At 42.0% G+C, this 13,083-nt stretch overlaps 1 non-coding gene across 1 annotated transcript; it reads left to right on the top strand.

Annotated features, from left to right (window-relative positions):
• Positions 1-9,785: 9,785 nt before the first annotated feature.
• On the top strand, positions 9,786-9,856 carry trnag-gcc. The gene has a single exon. It is a non-coding gene; the product is annotated as a tRNA-Gly (tRNA).
• Positions 9,857-13,083: the final 3,227 nt, after the last annotated feature.

The following is a 13,083-nucleotide window of genomic DNA, read 5'->3' as shown; positions in this document are numbered from 1 at the left end:
CTCTGACCAGTCTCTCAAAGCACTTCATCACTACTGAGGTCAGAGCTACAGGGCGATAGTCATTTAGGCAGACGGGCTGGGGTTTCTTCGTGACAGGGACAATAGTGGACTGTTTAAAACATGAGGGGACAACAGACTGTTCCAGAGAGAGGTTGAATATCTCAGTGAACACCGGTGCTAGCTGGTCAGCGCAGGCTTTCAGAACCTGACCTGTGATTCCATCTGGTCCTGCTGCCTTCCTGGTATTCACTCTCTTGAATGCCCTCCTCACGTCATGCTCCGAGATGGTGAATGTGTTTACCTCTCTGGCTCTCTCAGCGTGCATGCTGGTTGTGCCACTAGCGCCGCTAGCGTGGTTAGCTGCAGCCTCGAAACGAGCGTAAAAGGTGTTTAGCTCGTCTGCCAGAGAAGCGTCCGCATTCACCATTCTGGAAGATGGTGTTTTATAGTCCGTTATTGTCCTTAGTCCCTGCCACAGGCTCCTGGAGCCACCTTGTTGGAACTGTGACTCTAGTTTCCTCCCGTAGCGCCGCTTTGCATCCTTTACCGCTCTGCGAACACTGTAAGATGCAGCCTTGTATTCATCCATGTCCCGGTGGCGAGCCCGTGTTGTAGGCAGCGGAGCGGGATCTCAGAGCGTCGCGGATGGTTTTATCCACCCACGGCTGCTGGTTGGGAAACGTTCTGGTTTTTTACACCGTATCATCCGTTAGTTTCCCGATGAATCCCACAACCGCTTCCGTAAACATGTTGACGTCATCAGAGCTGCGCCGAAACATGTCCCAGTCTGCGTCATCCAAAGCGCCCTGCAGAGCGGCCACCGATTGGTCAGTCCAGCGCGACCTCCTCTGAACCGGAGCTTCCTGTTTCAGCTTTTGTTTGTAAACAGGCATGAGGAAGATGGCAGCATGGTCCGATTTCCCAAACGGTGGACGTGATTGTGCCTTGTAGCTGTTCTTAAATGTTGTGTAGCAGTGGTCCAGTGTTCTTTCGCCCCTGGTGGGGCAGGTGATGTGCTGATAAAAGTTCGGGAGTGCGCGCTGAGGTTGGCACTGTTGAAATCTCCGACCACAATGAGCGCAGCGCCCCGATGCTGTGTTTGTTGTTGCGTTAATGACTCATGTAAGTCCCATACTGCAGTGTCCGTGTCCGCTTGAGGTGGAATATAAACGGCACTGACTATGACCGAGCTGAATTCCCGAGGTAGATAGAAGGGCCGACATTTGATGGTCAGTAGTTCCAGGTTTGGTGTGCAGGAGCGTGAAAGAGGAACAATGCTCGCGCTGTCGCACCAGTGTTTGTTCACCATCAGACACACTCCACCTCCTCTTGACTTCCCCGACTCCAGTGTTCTGTCCATGCGGTAAACCGAGAAGAACTCGGCCGGCTGGATGGTGTCGTCCGGTACCGCTGGGTTCAGCCATGTCTCGGTGAAGCAGAGAAGGTTGCAGTCCCGAATGTCTCTCTGGAACTTGACCCTTGCCCTGAGGTCGTCGAGCTTGTTCTCCAGTGACTGGACGTTGGCTAACAGGATACTAGGTAAGGGAGCGTGGTGTGCGTGCCCTCAGCCTGTTCCTGACGCTGGCTCGCTTTCTCGCGGACGCCGGTACGGGTCGCGCCCTTGTTCACCCTCAGGATCTCTCCCGCCAGCATGGGTCCGGGTTTAAAAGCGGCGAAGGTGAGTGCATTGTACACCAATAGATATAAGAGTGTCTCTGTCATATCTAATGGTGTCCATCTTGTGTAGATGGAAATAAAACTAGTTAAATAAAAGTATAAAATAAACAAAAAAAGAAAAACCGTAGCCGGAGCAGTCGTGACGGCAGCCGACCTCACCGGCGCCATCTTGGAGAACCATCTTGAAGCCAGGGGCAGCGGTTCGACTTCCCTTTCGCAGTGTCGGAGGTGAGTTGTGTGCTCCGGGATCCCATTGGATGAAGAGGTATGCTCGGGGATGCGTTGGCGTGGAACCGGGCTCTCCTTGGGACGCTGGCGCGGAACCGAGTTCTTCTTGAGACCCTGGAACGGAGCTGAGCTTTCCCGGGAGTCCTGGGATGGAACCGAGCTCTCCTTGGGAATCGGTAGCGAAGAGAAGCTCACGTCAGGGACCGGGAGCGGAGCCGAGCTCTCCTCAGGGACCTGGAGCGAAGAGGAGCTCTCACCAGGGACCTGGAGCGAAGAGGGAGCCGCCTGGAAGCCTAGGAGAGGAGAGGAGCTCGCCTGGAGTCCCTGGGACGAAGCTGAGCTCTCGGGGACTCTCTGGGAAAAGCGCGGCGCTGGCAGCAGCAGAGAAATGCGGTGCAGACAGCGTGACGTGCGGAAAAACACAAATACCTGCGTTAGTCAAGTCAAGTGGCTTTTATTGTCATTTTTACTATACACAGTGGTACACAGTACAGTAAAACGAAACAACGTTCCTCCGGAACCCTGGTGCTACACTAAACAACAAAACAACATAAAGTGCATCGAGTGCAAACAAAAGAACAGTACAGACAGACAGAGTGCAGACAGACAACACAAGACAAGACAAAAGACAAAAACCAAGTATAGCGCCGACTAGTAAACCTACTGTATACTTAAATATACAGTACTGTGTGAGGAAAAATTTAAAAACTATACCCAGGAGAAAGTACAAACAAAACAGAGCAATGTAGTGCAAAAAAAACAGCAGCAAGGAGGTGCAAAGACAGCATGTAAACATTCTATTGAATACAAAAGGTGCAAAAACAGCATGTAAACATGAACATGAACATGCAATAACGGACAGGGAGTGTGGGTGAGTGAGCGGTTTATATGGAGGCAGGGAATGAGTGGATAATGCGCTCAGCTGTGCGTGATTTGCGCTGCAGAGGCAAAGGCAGCCTCTGAAGGAGGCGTGGCAGGTGGATTCCTGACACTGTCCTAATGATTTAACAATGTATGTTAATGATGATTAAATTTTAAGACAGAAAAACAAATAAATAAGAAAAAAAGAGGAAGAAAAAAAGACCTAGCAATAATGTCACAATGGTGACAAATATAATTAACACTATTATACCTATATATACCTATATATATATATATATATATATATATATATATATACAGTGCCCTCCACAATTATTGGCACCCCTGTTTAAGATGTGGTCGTGGACTTTTTTTTTAAAACAACATAGAACCCAAATGCAAAAAAAGAGAAAAATCCAACCTTTCATTTAAGTACATAACTTTGGTGGTAAAAAAAATCATACATTTAGAAAAAAAAAAAAACTTGAAAAAGCACCTCATGCCCACCGTGAAGTATGGTGGAGGATCTGTGATGCTGTGGGCCTGTTTCTCTTCCAAAGGCCCTGGGAACCTTGTTAGGGTGCATGGCATTATGAACACTTTGAAGTATAGGATATTTTAAATAAAAACCTGATGGCCTCTGCCAGAAAGCTGAAGATGGGTCGTCACTGGGTCTTTCAGCAGGATAATGATCCAAAACATGCGGCAAAATCTACACAAAAGTGGTTCAGCAGTCACAAACTCAAGGTCCTCCCATGGCCATCTCAGTCCCCAGACCTCAACCCATTTGAAAACCTGTGGGGCGAGCTAAAGAGAAGAGTGCATAAGAGAGGACCCAGGAAACTGGATGATCTAGAAAGATTGTGCAAAGAAGAATGGTCAAAATCCTCTCTGTGTTCTCCAATCTTGTGAAATGTTATAGGAGGAGATTAAGTGCTGTCTTGTTGGCAAAAGGAGGTTGTACAAAGTATTAACATCAGGGTGCCAATAATTGTGGCACACATGATTTCAAGTTTTTTTTTTTTCTAAATGTGTAATTTTTTTACCACCAAAGTAATGTACTTAAATAAAAGGTTGGATTTTTCTCCTTTTGCATTTGGGTTCTATGTTGTTTTAAAAAGGAGAATTTTAGAAGTCCACGACCACATCTTAAACAGGGGTGCCAATAATTGTGGAGGGCACTGTATACGTTTATATAAAGAGTCCTCACACTTTATGAACATTCTCAAAAGATCACAAAAGATCATCTGAGCCTTCTGCAGCCCACCAGTACACCACATCTAAGGTTAGGGACTTACAAAACCAATTTAAAAAAAGTTGGGACCCTGTGTGAAGATGGAAATAAAAACAGAATGCAGTGATTTTAAAATGTCATAAATCCATTTTATATTCACAATAAAACTATTTTATATATATATAAAATATATATCACGGTACATTCGTCACGGTTCGGTTCGTGTACTCTGACGACGAATACACTCAGTCACAGGGGCACAGATGGGGGCACGTGTGATAATGCAATGCTAACTGCAGAAGAAGAGCTCTGCTACACACCAATGCATAACAAGGATTGCAAGTTCAGACAACACACAAAAGCTTGAAGACATGCCTGCTTGTTTTAAATCTGTTTTGTGGGAAAGTGTTCAGTTTCCTGTGAAGTACAGCAGTATTTAATAAATGTACTTAAGTCTCATTACACTGTTATTCTGAAGCATTTAGATTAAAAAGCGATTTCGGGTTTAACAATTATTATCTTAAATTTAATGAACATTTAATGTTTTTCTGTTGTTTTAGGAGAGGTTTGGAAGTTTTATGTATAGTCTCCTTATTAAAAAGTTGTATTTCACATAATTCTATTTATTTTGTACATTCATTTCACAAGAAGCGTTTTAGTTCTGTAGCTGTCAAAAAAGAGAAAAAGCAAGCACTGGGGATTTGTCGCTTATTCCTGTTGTATTGAACCGTGGCCCCCCCCATACCGAGGTATGTACCGAACATGACTTCTGTGTATACAGTAAAACCCCGTTGTACAAGCAACTCATAGTACGAGCAAACGAAGATACAAGCTACCTTGCTCGCAAAATTTTACCCTATTTCACGAACAAATTTCGAAGGCTCGAGCAAATCCATGCTGCCGGTTCCCCGCTTTCAGCTGAGGGTAGCATCAGTCGCTTAGTTGATGACGTATCTAACGTATTTAAAAAATTAACTGAAATGTCTAGACTGCAGGCAGGCCAGTTCTTGACGGACACTTCTCATTATGTAGTCATGCTATTGTAATTGATGCAACTACCTTTCAGGAACTCGAGCTGCATTGAACGATTGGAAACGGAAGCACATTGTCCACGCTCTGAAATAATGTGTGTAATCAGTCAAAATTTGACGTCACGACCAGGAAGTATAAAACGCACATGGAGTGAATCCGGCTCCAGTTTGTTCACGAAGCGCTTTGTGTGTATTTGTTGAATTGTCTGTTAATTGTCCGTCAGAAAAATATATATAAAATCCTGGGGTTCTCGAGCGAGCCGGCTGCATGTCAAGGCCATCACTCTGCTCCGCACTTGCTGAGGCAGAGCGACACGCCAGTTCCTGGGCCTCGCAAATGGACCTTGCATTGGGTTATAACCCTAACCCAACTCCAACCTCACCTGCCTGGGTTTAGCTTCCGCTCACAGGCTTGGAAGCACGCCTTTCTGTAGTTTCTTGCCACTTTGATGGGAGCATTAGCTCCGCCACTCTTCCTCTTAAAAGAAGTGGGGGTGCGCTTTGCGAGCTAGGCTCGAGGAGCTATGGAGTTGTGGTGGCGCTTAGGTCGGTTCTCTATACATTCTGTGCATGATCTGCGCATATTGCACCATGCACATTCTGCTCGCATTTGTATTGTAAATCTTACATTGTACTCCTCTGGGGCTCTTACTCCTCGTAGTTAAAAAATTATTATAAATAATATAATAATAAATAAAAAATATAAATAAAATAATAAAATAATAATGAAAAGCCAGTAAGCATTTTCGGGGATGTGACCCATGCCATAGAAAAGCTACATAATTTAGCTGTCTCAAGAGCAGAAAGTCCCTCCTTCAAGACATTTCCCACAAAGCCCCTGCATAATGCATTGGCGCTCGTGGGTATGGCTTACATCTCGGCAGGTCAAGCCGCTGCGTCCCTGCACACCATGGTGGTCCTGCAGGCATATCAGGCTGACCTACTGCATGAGCTGGATGTGGGAGGTGCCCCGGGCGGCCAGTTCACAAGCTCCGCCGGACGGCAGACCTGTCTCTGAGCCACTAAAGAGATCGCTAGGGCCATTGGTCGGTCCATGGCTGCCCTCACCTTCACAGAGAGGCACCTCTGGCTCACCCTCTTGGAAATGTCCAACAAGTATAGGGTCATGCTGCTGGACGCCCCACTCACTCCTTTAGGACTCACTATTTCTGACTATTTCACACACTTTAATTAACATAGTCCACAGTTGCATCCATTTATTACTTTTAACTTTGCTGAGAAAGTCTCTACCCCCCCTGACCTTGTGAAAGAACATCACTTTCCATTCTTGACTGCTCCACATTCAGGCTTCACCACAGACAACACAGTGCCTCACAGCAGCATCCCTAGGAACCTGAACAGGTAGGCTTCTCAGGATGCCCACCAGAGACTTTTGTCTGTCAGGAGCCATGCATTACAGCATATGTGTCAAACTCAAGGCCCGCGAGCCACATCTGGCCCAATGTACAATTATATCCGGCCAGTGAGTTAATTTTATATACTGTAGATCTATTATTATTGTTATTAATGTCCCGGCGATATGAAGCGCTGATAACACAAACTACAGATCCCTCAAATCCCTCAGAATTAATCACTCACACTTACATTTACATTTACATTTACATTTGCGGCATTTATCAGACGCCCTTATCCAGAGCGACGTACAAAAGTGCTTTAAATCTCTAGTAATGAATAAATCTACACTGGTACGCAAGATTACAAACTTAATATAAATACAACTCGAATTCTACAAACTTGGAAAGTAATTTAGGTACACTTGTTCCTTGTCACCATGATAAGCACTTAATTTTAACAAAGTCAAGTCAATTAGGCTTTTATTTTCCCGTATATTCCCTTATATATACAGCGTTCACCTAGGACCAAGGTGCTACATAATACAACATGAATAAAAAAACACAAAACTATGCAAACTGGGGCATGACAGACTGTATGTGTGCAACATTTAGTGCACAAACAAAACAAGACAGTGAGACAATAAAAACAGTGACCAATATAGTAGATTTTTAATTTGTTCTAATAATAATAAATTCTGTACATAATCAAATTCTGTACATGTAATCAATTAATGTTTTAGCAATTTGTTTAAACAGCCACTTTGTGAAACACTTTGTGAGCAGCTCCCTTTTTAGTAAGTAGTTAAAATGATCTTCTCAGCCCTCCTTACTATCTGCTTTAGGGTGTTCTAATCAGAGATGGCACAATTCCCAAACCAGGCAGTGATGCAGGTGCTCTCGATTGTCCCTCTTTAGAATGGTGTGAGGATCGATGGCGAGAGCTGAGAAATCCTCAATCCAGAAAGCTGTGAGGTGAGTTGGCAGAAACATTGAAGCACAGCAACGAAGATGAAATCTCACTTTTTCATTTGGTTCCTGTTGGGATGTTTTGAGATGACCAGAAGCCTAGTAAAAGAATATCTTTATTCCCCACAGATAGTACGATTGTCTTCAGCTCAGGCTTATTGCAGAAAACATTTTGGGAGTTTGGCTAGCATCACATCGGAAAAGGAGCGCCAGGAAGCTGTGAAGGTTACAGGACAAAATTTTCAAGCTTGGATTGGGCTAAACAGAACTGCACCACATGCAAACATCTGGCAGTGGTCTGATGGGACACAATTAACATTCACAAAATGGAACCCTGGCGAACCTAATGACTGGCCACCAGGTGAAGCATGTGTTTTTATGACAGAAACGAGCTGGGATGATGTTTCCTGTGAAGGACAATTTTCTACCATTTGTTCTAGGAAGTTCATAATGGTGAAGGAAAAGAAAACATGGGAAGAGGCTCTTAATGAATGCAGGAGTCATTACTCTGACTTGGTCTTTGTGGATTCTCAAACACAGCTCGACCTGCTCAAAATCGAGACTGAACAAGCTCAAACAGCCAGTGTGTGGACAGGACTGCGCTTTCACGATGGACAATGGTACTGGGTGAATGGAATGTCACTGGGGAGCCTGGTCTCACCGCCTACATGCCCAGTCCGGCCCTACCGCTGTGGTGCGTACAACTTCAACACAAACATCTGGGAGAACAGAGACTGCAATGACAAACTTAATTTCCTCTGCTATTAGAGCAGGTGAGTAATAACCAGTGTTGGGCACTTAAAAGTGGTTACTTTTGACAGTAACTAATACTGTAACGTATTACTTTAAAAAATAAAGTAACTTCGTTACCGTTACCGTATGGTGCGTTACCCGTTTCACTTTAGTTGAGCATAAAGACAAAAACTTTTAAGTCAAATGTAAGCTGTGTCTTTCTGGTTAGAAGCTCGTATCTACTGCGATAAACCGCAACTCCAATTTGTTAAGCTCCTCCAGGAACTCCATGCTAGAAGCTAGAAGCTAGAAGCTAACCCGGTGTTCTGTTCTACATTGTTGATAGTTTTCCTACTTCAGCTGTGAAAGGAACATTTTTAAGAGCTCAACACAACAGCAGAAGCCACTTTCGTTTTTGATTGTGAATATATTATTCAGCTTGTTTTGTTATTTATTTCAGAAATCCTTGTGATATATTCAGTTTGTGCTGGTCTGACTTAAATAAAATAGTGTTTAAACATTACTTTGTGTTTAAGTCAGTTTTGTGTTTGTAGACCATAACACATAAAATGGCATTAATGGGAACATTAAAGAAGGTTCTTTAAAAAAGTAACTAAAAAGTTACTTTTAACAGTAACGCATTACTTTTTGGTGTAAATAATCAACAAAGTAACTAAGTTACTTTTTAAATGAAGTAACTAGTAACTGTAACTAGTTACTATTTTTTAGTAACTAGCACAACACTGGTAATAACCATCCGAATCAGAATTTAAAAAGTAATGTCATAATGTCAAACAAGACCACCATGTGTATGAATAACCATCGTTTTTGTTTTTCTTAAACAGATGGCTTTCAAATGGAATAAGAACATTTCAGTCAGGAAAAGAAGAAAAAGAATTCTTCAAGAATTTATTTATTTTGTATATTATGTATTATGTTTAACACAGGATCATCATTTTGACCTCTGAAATAACAGAAAAATAATTTAAGCCTATTGTAAATTAGGGCAGGTTTTATTTAATTATATTGATTACTTTTGAATGTGTTTATATTCAAACATTGTATACGTTTGTGTAAATGGTTGGTGGTTGGTTTTTATTAAATTATATAAAATTACCTAGAAATCTAGTGTTTTAAAATAAAATAGTACAAAGATTTATTAAGGCTTGATATTCTTTTAGGAATTGTTAACCAGGGTAGACTGATAATCTAGCTACACTATCTAGCATCATTTAGCAGCACTTATTGTACAGGTGTATGTGAACATGAACACAAGTGTGAGTGATTGCATTTGGAGTCCATGGCAGCCAAGGGTATAGGAAGTCTGATGTGTTTTTTTTTTTTTCAATAAACAACATGGACTTTTTATAGTTTGTCTCTGCGTTTGTGTTTGTGCACTTCCCTATAACAGAGTCCAGACTTGCAAACTAGCCAACCATGAACCCAACAGCTCAGTCCCCAGCAGAGAACGGAATACTTCAGGGCACTTCATATACGAACTATAGTAGGCCAATTGAGCTTAGATGAAATACTGAGCTGGGTGTCACTGCAGCTCTCGATCACCGATGGGGGTGTTGCCCTGCTCTTGATCACCACTGGTGGTGTTGCCCAGCTTCTGATCACCACAGCACAGGAGGCATCATACAGTCCTGGATGCAAACTCCACCCAAACTGCCTGCAGTGAAGAAAACATCACATCAAGCATTGGTGGTTCAGTGGTAGAATTCTCGCCTGCCACACGGGAGGCCCGGGTTCGATTCCTGGCCAATGCAACAACATTTTTGCACTTTATGTGGCGAGGACAATTACTAGTCCTTAGCCCTGTGTATTCTGTTATGTAGTTTTAAGTTGTTTTATGTAGCACCAGGGTTCTGGGGGAACGTTGTTTCATTTCACTGTGTACTGCGTCAGCTATATATGGTTGAAATGACAATAAAAGCTTCTTCTTGACTTGACACATCAACCCAGCTGACATTTGGGTTCACACATTCCCCTATGCCAGAGCGTCTGCCTCACACATGGCTGATCCTGGTTCCATTCATATGTTTGCTGTCACTGATCACTCCTCACACTGCACTTTACTCCCTCAGGTCTTGTAGCACTGCTCGCCTGCTCCAACCTTTTCTGAGGGTAAGAGGTAGGTATATATATCAAGACTTTTTTCTGTTCTGGAACCAAGGTGGTGGAATGAACTTCTCCGAGATGTCAAATTTTTAAATGACAGGTGAAGACCTACCACTTTCTATAACACTTAAACTATTGCTTATTTTCCCCCTGTTTGTTGTATGTCTTTATGCATTAAAATGTGTGCTATAAATCCTCCCAACAGAGCTGATGGTATAGTTAAGTTTGTAATCTAGTGAACCAGTGTTTATTTAGGGTATTCACTGAAAGAGACTTCGAAAAGCCCTTTTGTACTGTACATCGCTCTGGATAAGGGCATCTGCTAAATGTAAATATTTTATTCACAGTAAAACATAGAAATTGGTGCATTTCCTTGGTAAACCATTTGATATTTTTGGTTTTCATTTTGGTGAATATTTTCACACCATGGTGAAGATAAGCCAATAATCCTTGCATTAGTTTGAAAAGGTATATTATTTTGCATATATGCAAATGATCCGAATTCTAAATAGACAGAGTTAAATGGGTTTGAGGCTGTTTTCTTTGTGAGAAGCCAGATGATAAAGAGTTTTGTTTGCAGGGCTCATGGCTCAAAAGATATATATAGTATGACAAACACTTGTGCTCACTTGGACCATCTTCACTGCATAATGTAAAAACCAAGACAGGAACAAAAATGTATAATTCCCGGACTGCTCAAAAAGAAAGAAAGAAAGAAAGAAAGAAAGAAAGAAAGAAAGAAAGAAAGAAAGAAAGAAAGAAAGAAAAAAACATCATAAGAAGGATGAAAGAAAGAAAGAGGCAGGGTTAGATGAAAGAAATAACTGGATCACTTCCTGGTTTGGGAACAGCACCATGCAGGACAGGCGAGCCCTCCAGAAGGTGGTGCGTTCAGCTGAACGTACCATCCACACCGAGCTCCCTCACCTGCAGGACATCTACAGCACACGGTGCAGGACCAGAGCCAGGAAGATGATGAGGGACCTTAGCCCAATAATGGACTCTTTTCCCTGTTGTTTTCAGGGAAACGCTTCCGCTCCCTGAAAGCGAACACAGAGAGAATGAGGAGGAGCTTCTTCCCACAGACCATTCTGAGTTTAAACCAGGAGACACCCAAGATCTAAAAACTGGCCCACTCTCTCCATCATCACACTTCCTCTCTATACATATCTAGCCTTTCGCACCATACTGCACACGGACACTTTACGTCACACCATTCCGCACATGGACACTTATGGACATTTTACACCACACCATACTGCACATGGACACTTTATTGACACTTTACACCGCATCATACAAGACACGGTCACTTATGGACAATCTAAACCACCTTAAATTGTCTATTGTTTACTGTTTCACTGTTTACTGCCTTAAGCATTTTTTTTGTATATACATCCATTTCTTTTATATATATATATATATATATATATATATATATATATATATATATATATATATATATCTTATATATCTTTATATATCTTTATATATTCTTATATTTTATTTTATATAGTTTTATACTTTATTTATCAGTCTTCTTTTTTCTTTGTATTGTTTTTTTTTCCCCATCCTATTCCTTCATGCCGGACCATCGTAATAAGCATTTCACTGCATGTCGTACCCTGTATATATGTGCATGTGACAAATCAAATTTGATTTGATTTGATTTGACTTTTTCCTAAGTGCTTTTAAATATTGTGTGCAATTTCTTTAAGATTTAAAACTTTATCTTTATATGTACAGGAAAGTCTGCTACTCCATATGTGAGCTAAAACATCAGGAGATCAGACAGCACAAGACATATATTACAAATATATTAAAATTGTGATTTAAGAGGTCAGGAGCTACAGATTTATAAAGGATTTAAATTTGTCATTGAACCAAATGTATAGAGCAGGTCCAAGTGTGATGTTCAAGCTTTAAAGCTTTTTTTTTTGTTGAATGGATGGTGATGCTTTTAGGTTATTTTGCATGTGCTTTAAATATATTCAGTCAAGCTGATGTCAGAAAGCTGTAAGAGAATTTGGCAGAGATACAAGTAAAGGTTTACAGAGATTAGACGCACAACAACGAAGATGAAATATCTCTTTTTTATTTGGCTCCTGCTTGGATTTTACGGGATGGCTGTAAGTCTGATAAAACAATACCTTTATTTATCACAGACAGTCCCATTTTCTACAGGTCAGGGTTATTGCAAACAACAGTACGGGAATCTGGCTAGCATCACATCTGTAGAGGAACTCAGGAAAGCTTTAATTGTTATGGGAGTGAATTCTAATTTAGCTTGGATTGGACTGAACAGAAGTGTACCACATGAAAACATCTGGAACTGGACTGATGAAGAACAAACAAACTTCACACTGTGGAGCACCAATGAGCCTGATGATCAAAAGCCTGGAGAAAATTGTGTTGTTATGAGAGTAAATAACTGGTTTGATACGAACTGTGAGGGAAACTTTTCTACTCTTTGTTCTCGGAGGTTCCTTTTGGTGAAGGAGAAGAAAACATGGGAAGAGGCTCTCAAGCACTGCAGGAGTCATTACTCTGACTTGGTCTTTGTGGATTCTCAAACACAGCTAGACCTGCTTAAAATAGAGACTGAACAAGCTCAAACAGCCAGTGTGTGGACAGGACTGCGTTTCCTTGATGGAAAATGGTTCTGGGTGAATGGGATGCCACTGGGGAACCTGGTACCACTGCGTTCATGCCCAGTCCGGCCCTATCGCTGTGGTGCATACAACTTCAACACAAACATCTGGGGAAACAGAGACTGCAATGAGACACTTAATTTCCTCTGCTATTACTAAAGGTGAGTAATAACAATCCGAATCAGGATTGTGTACTTTTGATTATTAATATTATAATGGTAATT

Source organism: Silurus meridionalis, chromosome 3, assembly GCF_014805685.1.
Source record: "Silurus meridionalis isolate SWU-2019-XX chromosome 3, ASM1480568v1, whole genome shotgun sequence".
Taxonomy (NCBI): Eukaryota; Metazoa; Chordata; class Actinopteri; order Siluriformes; family Siluridae; genus Silurus; species Silurus meridionalis.
The sequence above is the reverse complement of the archived record's forward strand: the minus strand, read 5'-3'. Positions and strand labels throughout refer to the sequence as shown.